Here is a 17,647-nt window from a genome sequence, read left to right on the forward strand (position 1 = left end):
TAACAGGGTGAAAATTAATACAAGCTATGATATGGCTTTGTTCTATTTTCAAAAATCCAGGTGTGCGCTGTGGCAATCTAAAGAGCGTCTGCAATGCTGATAATCTGTACGGCATTTTAAGACCTAGAGACTCACAGCCACTGTTCAAGCTCCAGATTGGTTGTAATGCACAGTATACTGCACAGATTGCTTTATGTTTGCTACAGTTTCTCACCAAATTCACACCACAATAACTGTTTGAGTATATATGAAATTATTTAGATGACATCTGATTGTTACTGCCAACAAGAAACTTCAGGTTGTGGAAAGGAAACTTATCTGGTGCCACACTAAAACCAGGTTGAGACACAAAGAGTAAGAATCCAAAATTGAGGCATAGCAATTCTTACCAATTCTGTTGGTGTCACTGTGGAATGAATAGGGACTGTATGGTCTGTTGTTCCACCAATTTGGTCTATTTGAACAACCTTAACCATTGGCTTTTATGTTCCCAAAATATATTGTGATGGTTTTGGAGTCCTCCTGACTTGGTTACTAGGAGATTATATACAGACATTCACGGTGTCCTTTTAATAAATCCTGACCATGTTGTTTGGACCCTTTCTTTTCTACTACTAGTTGCCTTACTGTGAACTTTCCATTTATCTACATCTGTCAACATATCTATTGACTGGAAAGGCAGGTCAATTTCAACTCCATTACATTTGTTTGAACTTAATTTTGTTTAAACAAACAAATCATTTCATCAGTTAGAAATTTATTAAGTGTTGAGCAATACTTAGCAAATAGTAGCTTGCTAACAAGACAAACTACACTATAAACATTCAACTTGCTAATCATCAATACCTTAGCAATATTAGCATGCTAATGTAATGCTCAGGTCTCAGATTGTCTGATATGTGAACTCAAAGTTTTGTAAATGTTTCATAACTAATTTGTAATTACTTTTTTTTTAACATTAAGAGATGTGATTTTACTGTGATGTTTAAGTTGTTTCATTGTTGTTTGTTTGTGCTAATGTGTAAGCCAGGACCAGATATATGCCTGACCATTTAAAAAGAACAAACTAAACTTACTATCTTACATTACATAATCCATGTCAACACACATCTGTGGGTTCAGAAAAAGAAATCAGTTCAAATAAGAGCCACGACTTCATAACGCTCATGATTACAGCAAACTCGTAATCAACCCCAATCAGATGAACAAGGGGCTTAAGGCTGAAATGGGTCTGTTGTGGCCACAATGAAACTTGTAATTATGCCAACATAGAGTTCAAGGTCTTTGACCTGTTTCCTACACTAACACCCAGTACAAGTGGCTCTTAATGGAGAGTTACATATTTTCGATACAGCAGTCTGTGATCAGTTTCACATTAACTAGTTAACTATTGTTAAGTACTTAAGCAACAAAAAAAACAACACAGTGAATAAAACCACTTGATTTACAAGGGATATTTTTTACTTACATTTAAATGTATTTAGTACATGAAAATTCAAGCTGCAACTGCCCATACTATTTATTTAGCTTAGTGTGACAAATTTATTCCATTAGTGCAGAGCTTCCCAAAGTGTGGGGCCCGCCCCCTAAGGGGGGGCGCAGAGCTATTGCAGGGGGGCGCAGTATGAAAAGGAAAAAAAAACAAACTTGGACACTGCTAGCATAATGGACAGATTTTTTGGGCGCCCACACAAACGCAAAGCAGGATATGAAGCATCGTTGAATATGTTTCCAAACCAACTTCATTCTAAGCCAAAGACTAGAAAATCTGGTGAAGCATGTCTTCCCTTTGACTTCACCTGCACAAGTGCCAAGGTAGGTCGCCCCTGCAGAATTGGTTTTCCCTTCGTCGGGATCATGCGCTGGGCTCTTCAAATCACTGACAAACAGTATCCCACATTCTTAATTTTTAGTTCACAAACGTTAACATGATTCTTGTAAAACAAAGGGGGGCACAGCAAAAAAAAAGTTTGGGAACCACTGCATTAGTGTATCCACTAATCCACTTTGATAACATTTAGCACTTTAACACAAGACACTTACTTGTGAAGCACGTTGGCCGACTTCCTTGCTTTTAAATGTGCTATAGAAATAAAATTGACATTGACGCTGACGCTGACACAGAACAAAACATAATCAGACAGCATGCAAGATATGAAAACATGCCGAGCAATGGGGCTACTAGTGATGGCCAGATGACGCCTCATAAAGCCTTAAACGTTTTCATCCAATTCTTTCAAAATAAGGTTTATCTTTCTGTTGGTCAAAACCTTTGTCATTTCAACTATTTCTGATGGCCTCTTGGGTGTACAGGACTAATCGTTGCCATGAATAGGAAAAAAAAACACCTTAATTTCATTTTGTGTAGTTCATTCACCTAGATTAGATTAGGGCAATCGTAATAGAAGTTTATCAGTATCAAAAAACTTGTCAGTATGATTTCAGGCAATGTTTAAATAAAGCACATAGGACATCTTATCTTAAGACTGTTGCAGTGTTTTCAAAAGATAGGACAGTGATTGTGCTAATTAATACTGGAGTGATGACTTTTTTCTCAAGAAGTTATGTTCATTCACTCAAATGGAGGGCCATGAGTGCCAAAATGAATTAAATAAATATATCAGTTAAAAAGTAATTAAATATGTCATTAATTAATTAAAATAAGAAATAATTAATTCAATATATAAATGATTAATTCAAATGCAATGAAATTGTTTGTTATATTTTCATTCATTTTATTTTACTTTTTAAATTTTATTTAATTTTAAAATGTTTTAATTTAATTTATTGCATGTACTAAATGATCTATTTTTTGTTATGTTATATGAGCTATGACGGGTTTTTACCATCAAGTAACTATTGAGCTGTTTGGTGTTTTGATGACCACAGACAGTGCCTTTAGACAAGAAATGGGCTTATGTAACATTTCATCAGTCTGTTACATTGAGAACCTGTTGTTACAATTTGGTGCTATATAAATTAAACTGAACTGAACAGAATATGCAAGATCTGGCTGTGCATCATTACATGTAATGCATAGTATGAGCTATCTTAGCATGGCACTATTTTGATTTATTTTAATAATTAGAGGAAACCTCATATAAGAAGTTATTGGAATGCTTCCATACACACTTTAGAAAACCATATTAATCCCATCAGGCAATTATTAAATTGCATCTTATTAAGTGTGACTCTGATAGCTAGCTAGTCTGAAATGAAATAAGCAATTTGCTATAACAAACTCTAAAGAAAGGCTTATTAAAACAGCAGGATACAATAATCTTCAGAACTTGGATTATAGTCATTACCGACGAGTGTAGTTAATCTGGCCTGTCACATAATCTGTCCCCATCATGGTAACCATCTAATTTTATTAAGAAAGAAAAATATCCGGAAAATGTTTTACATGTTACAGCTGTGAAACTGTAGAGGAAGGTAAATGAAGCAAAATCCAAATACGTGAAATGAGTGTTAGAGTTTTTGGAGAGGTCTGTGGACAGTGTTCCGCAGGCAACTAAAGCCACCCAAATTGTGAATTTTGTGTTTTAGGCCCATGTCATTTTTGTGGTCCAGCATTGGTGCTTGAAAGAAAAACAATGTAACATTTCAGACATGATTTTAAAAGCAGAAAACAACCTATTTGCCATATAACCTAATTTTTTCATTACAAAGCTGCTCTGATCATTCTTAGAAAATGGTTAGGGCAAACACTTAAGCATGGTGTCCCCACCAAAAGGTAATTTTCTCATTTTACTCGTGTTTGGAAAATTCTCCAAAACACTAATTTTAATTGCATACATAAACTAATTTTTCATAGAAATGGGTGCTTATTAATAGAAATGATTCATAGAAATGTCTGCATGTCTGAAAGGCGCTTTATTGTATCATCTCTAAATCTTCCATAGGTATTCATCCAGTTTGGGATTGGTGAAGTGGAATGTGTTAGCATAAGTACGCTATCAATGATTTTTTAAACTAATCAATAATCTCTTTTGCCTGGTTGTGAAAGCATTTGCTTTTGTTGTGTTCTCTTTAATTAACTTGTCACCAATCATGGATTACATTACTTTTTTCATTTTTTTTGTAATCCAAATAAAAGCAAGTCATCTGTGATGTAGGGCTCGTCTTTTTCAGTAATTACAAACTTACAGCAAACAGAAAATTTCTCAGATTCAGTTTACCTGCCTCAATTCCTGATTGATTTGTGGCAAAATAAGTAAAACAATCAGCACAACAAGACTTTCAGCTAAATTTAATCCATACAGCTGGTCATAATTCGTACTTACTGATGTCACACAAGGCTGTCATCTGCCTATGAATTTAAATCAATTCTGTCATAGACATTCAAAGAATGGCCTGTAAATGGCCTGTATTTGTATAGCGTTTTACTTATTCCCTAAGGACCCCAAAGTGCTTTACACTACAATCAGTCATTCACCCATTCACACACACATTCACACACTGGTGATGGCAAACTACATTGTAGTCACAGCTGCCCTGGGGCGCACTGACAGAGGCGAGGCTGCCAGACACTGGCGCCACTGGGCCCTCTGACCACCACCAGTAGGCAACGGGTGAAGTGACTTGCCCAAGGACACAACAACCGAGAAGAACAGTTTAGTGCTAAATGTGACATTTACCACTATAATTCCATATTAAAATGGGAAATTCAGTTGTTAAAGCAAAGAAATATTGTCTGCTCTCTCTATGGGCTACTATAATCATGCCAAGTGCAGAACATTAAAGTCAGTGAAGGAAATTAGTGTCTTTTTATAGAGTGAAAAAAACTATTATTTTATAGCAGGTGAATCTTACTTTTTTCTCAAGTTCCAAGTGTACTCTAAGCTCTCTATGTGTGAATGGAAGAAATGTTTTCTCTGGCAATTGTATTGAAATGCAGACTAGTACATACATGCATATCACAAACCATCTTTGACCAAGAGTTTTTTTGACTGGTGTTGTGTTATTGCATGTTCTATTTAGTTCCTTTAATATTCATTCTTGGTAGCTTTAGCTTTTAGTTCTTACTTTCAGTTTCTTTCATTTGTATAATACTGTACAATATAAAGTGCCTTGAGTCAACTGTTGTTGTGATTTGGCGCTATATAAATAAAATTGAATTGAATTGTATGTTGTGTGTTATTTTTAGTGCTGTCAATGTTAATGCATTAACGCATCAAAATTGGCAAATCCCCGTTAAAGAGTTAACGCAGATTAGTGCGTGTGAGGGGTTACTCGGTGTTAACGCATTAATGCATCTTAAGCGTGTTAACGCTGTCATCGTGACTAACGCGATTAACAATTAACTCATCTGGAGCGCAGACTGACTCAAAATCCCTGGAATGTCTCTGTCAACGCATTTTGGGCAGTTTGTCCGACGTTTGTCCATTCTGCGCTCCAGACAGGTTGAGTGCGTTTTTTAATCATGTTAATCGTGATGAGGCTGTATTAAGGCATTAACGCTGACAGCACTAGTTATTTTTCCAAGTCCCCTCTTCCCTTCTTCTATGTTAAATTGTATTGTGTATTTTTCTCTTTATTTAGTTCTTTACTGTGGGGGTTTTTGTGCCAGTCTTTTGTCTCTTGTTCTTCAACCTTAGTTTTACTGCCTTGTCTTGTTATCCCTGATTAGTCTCACTTGAATTTATCTGCTTCTTGTCAAGTGGTCTCTGTGACAATAAACATCTAAGTTGTGTAAAACGCAGTGCAGTCCAGCTCATAAGTACAAATTACTCGTGAGTTATAGCGTAAACACCTTTAGAGGCACTGAACCTGTACAACTGCATTGCAAAAGGGTCTCTAGTTACATGCTTATTCCATGGGTCGGATAATATGCATTTCCAAATTTACCTTCATTTGAATTCAACTACATACCTAAGTTTATCAAAAGATACTGCCCAAAATATACTGTCATGTGGAATTAATATACCTTCATGTTAGTTCTGGATATGATAAGTGTTTCTAGGATCAGCACATTTTGCCACAATACACACAGACAAAACAATGTCATGCACAGATTCACAGCTGGTAATAAGTCTTGTATTTCAACCCAAACCACTACTTTTGAAAAAGTGTAATCATGAATATAATTCAGGTTGTTTGAGATGGAAAACTTACAGAGGAGTACTTGTTCAGTCGATTTCTAAATATACTGTCATAAACTTTAATATTTAACATTCTGACTGAGGCCTATAGTGACTGAAATGTAATTACACACTTGTGAAAGAGAACTTCAGCACATACACTGTTTCATATGACAAGTAAGAAAAACACAGACGCTCTTAAGCACCAGGCCTTCCTCAGTGTTGAGGAAAGCCTTATACTGAAGTGTTGCCTCGTATTACACCTGCCAGTCTGTTTACATGCAAACTGTTATGCATTAGTAAGGCCATTTTCCTCACATACACTCTACATTTGTTTACATTCAAGCAATGAGACTGATGGGACTTATAGTTTGTTGAGTGCCGCTGGCTGAACAAGTTTATTGTTTCAGGAGTTAGAGTCACACATATAAAAGAATCAGGTGTTGACTTGCACAGAGGGAGATAAAATTCACAGGAACAGCTGTTTTCATGTAGAAAAACAAGTGGTGTATTGGGCTAAAAAGTTCTTGTTAATATTTTGCTTATACCCTGTGTTTTTGTAAATGTTAGTTAACGCAAAATTGAAGTTATATGTCTACATAAATAAAAAATGCAAATGCAAAGGAGTCTCCTTTTAACTTTTGTTTCATGTCTGTTAATAAATGGATTAAGGATATATATCTGGAGCAAGTAAATAATCTACCATCATCAAAAGCTAGTCACTTAGAGTATATTTGCCTGTTTGCTGATTGGTGCAACATATGGAATGGCTCCCCAGAGCCCTGATTACAACAGTCAGCTGATGAGCCAAAATGCTGCCGTGAGAGTACTGACAGGGATAGAAAGAGAGTATATTTATCCCATACTGGCTTCTCTTCACTGGCTTCCTTCCAGAATTGAATATGAAATCCTTCTCCTCACACACAAGGTCTTAAATAATCAGGGCCTACCTTATCTTTAAGAACTCATAGTACCATATGACCCCAAAAGAGCACTTTACTCTCAGACTGATGACTTAGTTGTAGTTACTTGAGCATTTAAAAGGAGAATGAGAGGCAGAGCTTCAGCTTTCAGTCCATTCTTCTATGGAGTGCGCTCCCAGTTTAAATTTGGGACAAAGACACCCTCTTTACCTTCTCAATTAGATTCCTGTTTGATAAACCATAGTTAGGGCTAGATAGGGCTTGATCAGGTGACCCTGAATTCTTCCTTAGTTATGCCATAATAGGCCTAGGCTGCTAGGGAGTTCCCATAACGCACTGGGTGTTTCTTCTCTCACGTCTTTTCACTCTATGTGTATATACACTACTTTGCATTTAAAAATTAGTTATTAGTTATTATTAATCTGGCTCTCTTCCACAATGTGTCCTGTCTCCCTCTCCTCACCCCCAACCAATTGCAGCAGATGGCTGCCCCTCCCTGACCTCCCTGGTCACATCAAATATTGGTTTGACCTTATTTTTACTGCTTAACAACAACTTGTATGAAATTAATAGGTGAATTAACAAGTGATTAAACTGCTTAAAATGAAAAACACCAGATGAACTTTGAACTTAATATTCCCTGTGTTTTCGTTTAACAATATATTAACTGAAACATTTTCTCTTACTTATGGAAACAATTAGCTTGGAAAATGGATTTTAACCTAATGCATGGTTCAAGCCGTAAAATGTTCTGTCCTCTCTGCTTTGATATGCACTTGTGCTGACATTTTTAAAATGCAATTCCTATTTTATGCACATGAGGGCTTGCCTGTGGGAGGGTACGCCTAGTCAAATGTGAGTTTTATATCCTAGGTGTCATTTCCTGTATCACTTCTTGCATGTGCAAACTAGTGATGTGCATCTGTGTGTGGAAGATATAAGCCTGAGAAGAGAAAGGAAGGATTTCTCCCCTTCACTGCTCCACCTGGTTTAGCTATGGGTTTTGTGAATTACATCTCTACTCTCGGTCTACCTCTTGGCTGTGCAAAGGATTCCTTACTCCATACCAATTAGGCTCCTAATCCAGCTGACACTGGCATTCACTGGACTGAGGACCAGATAAAATCAAGAGCTCACTTTGGGTTTGAGGTGGTGGGGCAGTCAGGAATTCGGTTGGAAACAATCAGAGGAAATAAAATGAAAAAATGTCTGGGATGATGAAGTCAGCAATAATAACACTTTCACACTTTCACTGTTTGGTCTGAAAAAAGTAGATGGACAGTAATGGTCTCTCTCTCTCTCTCTCTCTCTCTCTCTCTTCTCAGGGTTATTTTTGCATTGATGACTCAACAGACGAAATCAGCTGCATAATAGAGGACTGATTTATTTCCCCCACCTGCTTTCTATTCAATCAATACACAGAAAATTTGATTCTGTTCTAGATAATGAGACCAAGACAAAAAAAGAAAAGTAAACCCTTAAAGGAATACTCTGACATTTTGGCGAAATAAGCAAGATTTACAGGGAATTAGATGAGAAGATCAATGTTATTCTCTTTGTTCTGAGATTGGCCAGTGTTTGCAGAGAGACCACTACAATCAACACTGGTTACATGGATAAGGGAGACAAACAGGCATGTATGGTATTAAAAACCGAATACCAAGAGAGAACTCAGTTCACTGACTCATACACCATTCAATTCTATTTCTATGTTTTGGGACCAAAAAAACTGGCCCGAAAGTCCTCCTTTTGGATCCCCAGTGTCATGATTGCAATTTGAAGAAAATTGTATTTCGTGTTTTATAGCATTTTGTTAAAATTTGTGCATGAGAAGCCAGCATTCTAATTTCTAGTGGGCCAAAAACGGAAGGAACTATAGTATTATTTATTATAATTTCATCAGTGCAGGCTTCAGGTGCCCCAGTGTTTTCTTTTGGACATAACTTACTCACCAAAACTGTGTATTCTTATCCTGAGTGTAATTCCTTCCTCAAAACATTGTGTCATAGTTTTCTCGCTGTGGCTCGTGCAGTATTGGTATCTTATGTTGCCACCACCTATGGATGAGTGGGAGAGAGACACAAAAAATCACACATCCTGGTGCACGTACATGGTATAAATAAAAGGCTGGCTCACACGGAAAAAAATGTTTTATAGTGAAACGGGAAGTCAGAAATTCAACCCCCGGCTTTACCTGTGGTCGCAAAAAACAAGGTTTAAAATATCTGTGGCCCAGCCAGCCAGAACACTGCAAGAGAATGCCCTGCCAATACCTTCAGCTTTCTCCACCTGTCATGTACCCATTGCCTCGCAGGCTGTAGTAGTCCCTTGAGAGTATCCTTGTCATTTCTTCCCTCTTCTCAGGTCTGCACTAAGCCAGGTTGAACTTCAGCACTGAATCTTTAGTCTTGTTTGCAAGCACATAATTTTTTATGTATGCCTTTGAACAACAGACAAAAGTGTAAATATTGGCACTACAGAAGAAGAAATTAAGCATGAGTTTGATTATCATGAGAGAAGTGAAAATTTGCTTTTTGGATTTAATTAGCAAGCATGACAGCAGATGCAGAAAATTAGTTTTTAAAATAAAACTCTTTTTCAAAGTGGATATGTTTCAGCCAGGGATCAGGCAGACAATCGGGTCCTGTACTTGCCATTATCTGTTCTCACTCATCATCACTAGAATGGTGAGTGTGCATTGTCTGGATAAAGGTTTTTGCAGTACAAGAGTCAACACTAAAAAGCGTTACTTTAGCAATAATATCCTGCTTCTCTTTATGTTTTGCATTGATCACTTCCCCTACTACATTAAAACCAATGATAAGATCATCTGCCACATTCAGATAATTTGAAACAAATACAGGCACTAGAAAACCATCATTAGAGTCCTTTGACCCAGTAAGTTATCCAACCCGCAAATGATATCTCAGTCCGAACTGAAGCAAGTCCATTAAGTGGTACTGGGCCTAAGAGTTCATCTATAGCTCTCATAGTGCTTTTGGGCAGGTGCTCCACTCACCATTTATCACCAGTTACTGTTGGTTGAGCCACTATGTTCTATGGTGCTGTTGTGAGAACATTATCAAAAGTGCACTTCACCATTTTAAATTTTCCTATCAGTCAGATAAGTCCTTACCGTGTTTTCATCACAGTCAACCACAGTATTACATCATCAACATCATCATCATAGTTTATTTTATATAGCACTTTAAAACACACAAGGCTGACCAAAGTGCTGAAACATAATAGATACCATAAGAATAATAAATCCGATAAAATAATAAACACTAATAAACATAGCGAAAACAATAAAATAAATAAATAAATAAATACAAGTCAGTTAACGACTGAGTCAAAAGCCAGTGAATGAAAATGCGTTTTCAATCTGGATTTAAAAACCAGCACTGATGTCGATTGCCTAATGTGAAGAGGAAGATTACTCCAAAGCTTAGGAGCCACGATAGAGAACGCTCTGTCTCCTCTCAGTTTCAGCCATGATTTGGGGACTGAGAGCAACGGCTGCTCAGCTGACCGGAGCGAACGAGTGGGGACATAGGGCTTCAGCAAATCAAACAAATATGCCGGTGCCAGACCATTTAAAGATTTAAAAACCAATAAAAGAACTTTAAAATGAATCCTAAATTCAATTGGAAGCCAGTGCAGGGAGGTCAATCCAAGCGTGAGGTTATAAAAGCATGGATAACAGTCTCCAAGTCACGCCTTGAAAGAAAAGATTTAACCTTCGACAGACACCTGAGTTGATAGAATGACGATTTCACCACCCCATTCACGTGGCCATCAAAGGTAAGAGCAGAGTCGATCTTTAACCCAAGATTGGTAATCGAGCTCTTCAGGTGAGGGGTCAGGGCAGCAAGGTCAACATCAGGGATATCAGAGGAACGATTCGGGCCAAACAGAATTGCTTCCGTTTTACATTAATTAAAATTTAAAAAGTTTTGAGCCATCCATGACTTAACATCACTAAGGCAATCAAGCAGGAGTCCAATTGGGGAGCTATCAGAATGACTGAAAGGAAAATAAAGCTGGCAATCATCAGCATATAGATGAAATGAAACTTTGTGTTTACGAAAGATCACACCCAGTGGCCCAAGAATAGATCCCTGTGGTACACCCAATGGCAGAGGGGCCACAGAGGACGATGACGAGCCCAACTTAACACAGAAGCTACTGTTTGAGAGATATGATTTTATCCACAGGAGTGCCAAGCCAGAAATGCCCACACTGTCATGATCCTGGGTCATTTTGACCCAGCGTTTGTGTTGTCCCTGCCAGAGGCCCGCGCGCCTGCTGATTCTGTTTTGTCCCTGCCAGAGGCCCGCCCGCCTACTGGTTCTGCTCTGTGTTTTCCAGAGGCCCACGTGCCTGCTGGTTCGGCTTTGTGTTTGCCAGAGGCCTCCATGCCTGCTGGTTCAGCCCTGTGTGTGAAAACCGGGATGAGCGACATCATTCGGAGAACCACACGGGTTAGCAGTTAACACAAGCTTCTCTAGTTCAGGTAGAACAATTGGTTGGAAAGCAATAAGCAAATTTAAACAGGGAACATGCACAGCCAGGCCAACAGAAGATAAAGTGGAGGGTCTCAAACTGGCAACCTTATCCATAAAGAAATTAAGAAACTTATTACACATAACCTCAGAAGATTGCAAAAGAACATGATCCTCTGCATTCAGTACAGAATTAATGGTATTATACAAAACACGAGGGTTATGTGAATTAACAGCAATAAGTTGTGAAAAATAGGAGTTTTTGGCAGTCTTTACTGCCCTCTGATAAGCTTTCCAGCTCATCTTAAGAGCTTCCAGAGAAACGTACAGCCTGTCCTTTTTCCATCGTCTTTCACATCTCCTACATTCTCTTTTAATGGCTCAAGTAAAATCAGCTAGCCAAGGACTGGCCTTGGGTTTACACTGCCTTAGAGGTGCAACAACATCAAGGGCAGATTTACAAACAGAGTCCAGATGAGATAGTAATCCATCTACGGAGGACAACTCAGAGGGACTGGACACAAGTTGTTCAAATAGTGTTGAAAAATGCTCAGCAGTATCTGAGCCGAAGGCACGATAGCATCGCGTAGGTGCAGCCCGTTTAACAACAGGACTAAGAGGAACAACGTCAAACAAAATGGGCATATGGTCGGAGAATACAGCATCCTCCACATGTAAGTTACAGACAGATAACCCATATGATAACACCAAATCCAATGTGTGACCACGTTCTTGAGTGGCACATTTAACAGATTGAACAAGAATAAAAGAGTTCACCAGGTCCATGAATGCCTTAGCCAGGGGCTTCGCTGGGCAACAGACATGTATATTAAAATCACCGAGTAGCATCATCGTCAGCAAACTATTTGTTACTAGTAAGGGCGCTGTAGAAAAGGAAATTGCATCTTTCCAAAGCTTATCAGCCTGACACATGCATAATTGCTCTAAAATCTCAGGGAAGACAGCAGAATTGACTTTGAACACAGTTGACAACCACAGACAACTAAATGCTATTAACACCAGACATAGCACCCCAAATCACTATAGACTGTGGAAACGTCACACTAGACTTTTAACGCCTTGGATCTAAATGTCGAAGCTTTTCAGTCAGGTCAGGCAAAAAAGAAAAGAAAAGGGAGAAAACAAAAATAAAAAGTGATGAATATTCCAGAGGCAGGAAGCAAAAATGCATCAAACAAGAGACATGCATTAGAAGCAAGAAAAAGAAGTGGAAAAAGGAAATGAAGATCTCTGCTCAAGCAAAGCCAAAACAGGCAGTTTGAAACATGACTATGGCCCATATGTGCAGTGGCACTGATCAATTTTCAACAAGAGAAAAGACACCAATTAGATTCTCATGTTTCCATCCAAGCCTGAAAATGTATCAGCAGATCTCATAAATGAAATAAAGTCCTAGAATGGGATTCAGAGGATTATCCATACTGATATCACAGTAAAAAGTGTTGCCATGCACACAGCATTTTCAAATACATATACAAGACAATACTGATTATGTCAGTAAATAAATATTTAATTTAACGAACATATGAGAAAGACTGCCTGTAATTAATTTTAAATAGCATGCTCCCCCTTCCTCGGGTGGCAAATTCTCAGCTGCCCTCCAGTTTTTTTGTAAAATTTAATCTTGTTCAAAATATGACATTGATGAAATTGCTTCCCCATCTTACATCATTATAGCTCGTGTAGCTAGAATAATATACAAGCATATCAGATGCTCTCTCTTGCCTGAAGATGAACATTAGTCCCAGTTGGAGGAGTTGGAGCGTCTCCTTTCTGAGATGCTCCCCCCTGGCCTCCTGCTATTGTCAAGCTGGGTTTGCAGTGCCACTGGTGGGCTGAACACAGCTAAACACAGTGCTGGGAGGCCACAGCAACAACCCACTCCATAACAACTGGCAGAAGAACACAATGCAGGAGACAGCTATTATTGTAGTGAAGGCCAAGAAACCACAAACCACATTCTAGTGTGTGAGCCATATCACTAAAAATGCTCAAATGGAAAGCTAGGATATATACTAATCTTAAAATAGAACAAATTTTTGAGATCATATACATTATGCATGAAAAGTAAAACTGTAAAGACTCCAAAAACAAGTGTTTTAGTAACATGTCAGGCATGCCTCAAGAGCTTTGATAATAAACCTGCAACTACAATCCTTGCCTGGACAAGCACATTCATTTTCTTTCAATTACCCAAACTTTAAAAACAAAATAAATGTAAAATGACAATACTTTTGGTGTTAATTTGAAACAGAAAAAGCTCACATTACCTTGAATTAACATTTAACTCGAGTCATAACCTTTTCCTAACTTTAACAAAAGTGTCTCAACATGATTTTGCAGTCAGTGTCCTGCACGTTGTACTGTATGTCCACCCGCTATCCCAACCACTGCTACTCAGTGCTATAGATAAATGTAAGATTTCCCGCTGTTGCCTCTGTAAAATACTTTTAAAAGCACGTAGTATAGTACAGTATCGTAAGTACAAGTTCTGCAAAATTAGTACTGGAAATAAGTATAAGTATTGGAAATGCACAGTGCTTACAAAAAGCAACTATTAAAACTGACATATGTGAACAAGGAGAAAAAACATATCAAATCCATTCTAACCTGAATGAACCAACAACAGTTCAATCATCTCAAATTCTTTGGAGTTTTATTCGCACCACACCTGCTTTGTTGGTCAGACACTCCAAGTCTGAATGATTGGGCCAGACATCTGACAGTGATGAAGAAGAGAAATCATTAGTTTTTATGAACCAGTCTCTTTCTGGCAAAGCATAAAGCACATTGCTTGGCTTATGTTTTGAGATTTTCTTCACTTTCAAAGGGAGAGACAACATTCACAGATGCAGTGACCATGTCGGGCTGCATGAAAGCGCTTTCAGAAAACTCACCTTAGACTTCAACTAAAATTTTATACAATCGCAACAAATGCTGTCGGGCTTTTGTTGTTAATTAATGAACTTTATGTTAACAATAGCTATGAGGATCGGTGCTTACAGCCATGAAATAATTGTAAGCCACAAATAGTTATTGTTTATTGTTATTGCAAAAATGGTATATTTCTGGTACTTTGTCATCACTTAGTGTTCATAATTCATGTTCTGACATTTAAAGTTTGTCATAACCAGGCTTCACAGGATGGGAGGGAAAATCTACTGCTGTACTGATGCTGTAGGCACAGATGTCCATTCATCTGGCCTTTCGTTTGTCCTACTGAAACTCCCTGTCATTGGATCACAGCCTGAGTCATTTGTTACTGTAGTGTTTGCTGTGTGAAACCATGAAGCGTGACAGCCCATCTGGACTGAGCACAAATCAAAGAGCCCATAATACAGTAGACAGATGTTGTCCTCTGTTTGCCCATGCGCCTTTCTATGCTGATGTAGACAAATATTTGATTCCATTCACATATTTAGACTATGACAGGGACATATTTTGTTCTCAGACAAGGTTAAAATTGTTAATGTAATTGGCAAATTTCACACACTAGACTCAGAGCCAATAATGTTGATTATATTTCTATCTCAGTTATAATAGAGTCAAATTAAATTTAGGTATAATCCAAAATCTATAGTGGAAAAATAACACAAAATAAGTGGCACTGGAAGTCCCATTCTATTCATTAAATACAGCTAAGCAGTCAAAGCACAATTTTGTATTCGTGTTTTGATTACTACTTTTAGAAGTCGTCCTTCTCAAATTATTCAATCTGCAGAAACAAATCAGGAAGCTTTATTTAACTGTTTTTTTTTATTTCATTTCAAGAGTTTGTGAATGAATTTAAAGACCAGGGCAAACCTGCCTCAATTCTGATACACACACATTCTGACTGATTCCTGTGCATTCCTGCAGTATATTAAAACAGCTGTTGTTTACTACGCAAATTAAAAATACCGTGCAATCTTTGTGTTAAAAAGAAATTAATTGTCTGCATTTCAGACAAAGAAAGGAATAGTGGAGATTACATGTTCAAAAGATCTGTCATTTCAAATCACCTGGTTCTTTTATATAGCAGTTCTACTCTATCTGAGCACTCAAAGCATATTATATAACTCGCCTCATACAGGCATTCACACTCATTTACACAAGCACTTTTCACATGCGTTTTCTTTTTCAGTGCTTTCTGGCTAACATTCACACAGATTCATAATTTGATGGATACATTGGAGAGCAACCTGGGGTTAGTATATTGCCCAAGGATATTTGGCATGCAGACTGGAGCAGCCATATATATCGAACCACCAACCTTCCGATTAGCAGATGACCTGTTCATTCTCCTGAGCTAAGGTGAGTAAGTAAAGTAATTTCCTGAAAGGATTTTGAAAATGATGAGAAACAGTTTAAAAATATATGTGCCATTTATCAGTGAAGGGGTTGCAGTTGAAATATGGACTATCATATTCACAATTTTACAAGTCCAAGACTCTTTATTAAGGAGAAGTTAAAGAGCATGCACTGACTTATTCAATATCTGTGGTAGAACTATGAATCAGCCAGTGTCAAAAATCCAATTAAAACTACGTATATATAAAATTTTGGTAAGGGCCACAAGATAAATGTACAAGGTAGAGAAATACTGGAAGAAGAATTGTGCATACATCTGAGTAATTATCACTGGTGCGCAACAGGCAACCACACAGAACTGCAGTTTTTCTCAGAAAGTACTGTCATTCAGAGATAAACTAAATGAACATATTATAGTTTATGACACTAATTTTAAGAGAGACATCTGAATGTGAATGCTTTAGCCACAGTTCCATCTGAAGACATTTAGAGATATATATTCATAATACTCAGAAAATTGAATATTAAGAATCCGAATTAAAACAGTTTTACTTTTGATGACATGAAACCTGCCACAAAGATCATTTTTAAGCTCTGGCACTGTCTCTCAATACATAATATCAATAACATCTCTTCACGTAACCAGAGAATCTCTGTGCTTCAGGCCATTGGTAGCCGTCCTTCAGATGACAGCTGTCGCAGCTTAAAACACAGGCTGCAGCTTAAAATACAGGCTGCAGCTTAAAACACAGGCTGCAGAAGTAGATCCCTGAGCATCCCTTTGAGGCCAAGCTTATTTAGTAGTATACTTTTCTATACACAAAAAGAAGATTATATAACTATGAAATAATCACACCAAAAACTGGATTTAATGGGGTAGGAAGGTTAAGAGTTTCAACATTTTAGTACAAGAGTTTATACTGAAAGGTGTCCTTTGCCAGCTAACATAGGGCCAGAGGTGGAGTACATCCTGGACAGGGTTGCCAGTGCCACATCTACACCAACAGCCAATTTAGAATCATTAGTCCGTTCCTCTCTCACTTTTTGGGCTGTGAAAGAAAACCACAGCAGGCACACCAACATGCAAACTCCACATGGAAAGATCCCAAGTTTCAAACCTGTAACCTTCTTGCTGTAAGGCAGAATGTAGAGACACTGTACCATAAGGCTGCCATGAGTTTAAATCAAAGGTTTGCTGAATGTTATCCACACCTCCTATAAAAACACAAGGTTTGGAGCAACAGTGATAATTCCTCTTGATATAGTTCTGTGATGAGTACCCTCAATCACTTCTTATACAAGGGAAATGACATTTGATTTCTCTTGGACATTGTTGCTGCAAAGTACCGGCCCATAACTTGTGCGTGCCAACTCTAAAGAAAAGTGGATGCACATTTAAGTAAAACTCTATGTTCAGAGGGATTTGGATATTGGATGTGCTTGCCTTCTAGCCTTGGGCCACATTGCGGAAAAATGAAGGTTTCACTGCTTTAACCATAAAGTCAACAGCTATTCACTGTAGCTTCAATCATGTGATTTCATGCAAATAGTCATATATTGTTGTCTTTCTCAAATCATCTAACCATTATGATAAACAGGAAAAAAATGTAGTATCTCAAACTAAATGGCAAATCAATCTGTTAATTGTTTCTTAATCCACTGAAGCATTAGTTTCATAGTTGCATTATTTTATAATAGCAGCAACATGAAAGATTGCAATGAAGTGCAATGAAGAAGCCTAATAACAAAATGCAAAAGCAAAAAACAACTTTGTCTTCAACTGATTTTCTACCATGAAGCTAATGGTGTAGAGCAGAAAGTGAAA

The 17,647-nt window shown here is 37.7% G+C and overlaps 1 long non-coding RNA gene across 2 annotated transcripts in view; it reads right to left on the minus strand.

Moving 5' to 3' along the window:
* Positions 1-17,647, minus strand: part of LOC102289190 — a 93,808-nt gene that overhangs the window by 40,809 nt on the left and 35,352 nt on the right. The window contains exon 2 of one of the 2 annotated variants that reach the window (XR_006053348.1): positions 8,959-9,063. This is a non-coding gene — a long non-coding RNA (uncharacterized LOC102289190). Of the gene's footprint in view, positions 1-4,953; positions 9,064-17,647 lie in introns of those variants that run through there. The other variant, XR_006053349.1, reaches the window with a different exon arrangement.

The sequence above is a fragment of the Haplochromis burtoni genome, unplaced genomic scaffold (genome assembly GCF_018398535.1).
Source record: "Haplochromis burtoni strain Fernald_Lab_line unplaced genomic scaffold, NCSU_Asbu1 Contig_857, whole genome shotgun sequence".
NCBI classification, from domain to species: domain Eukaryota; kingdom Metazoa; phylum Chordata; class Actinopteri; order Cichliformes; family Cichlidae; genus Haplochromis; species Haplochromis burtoni.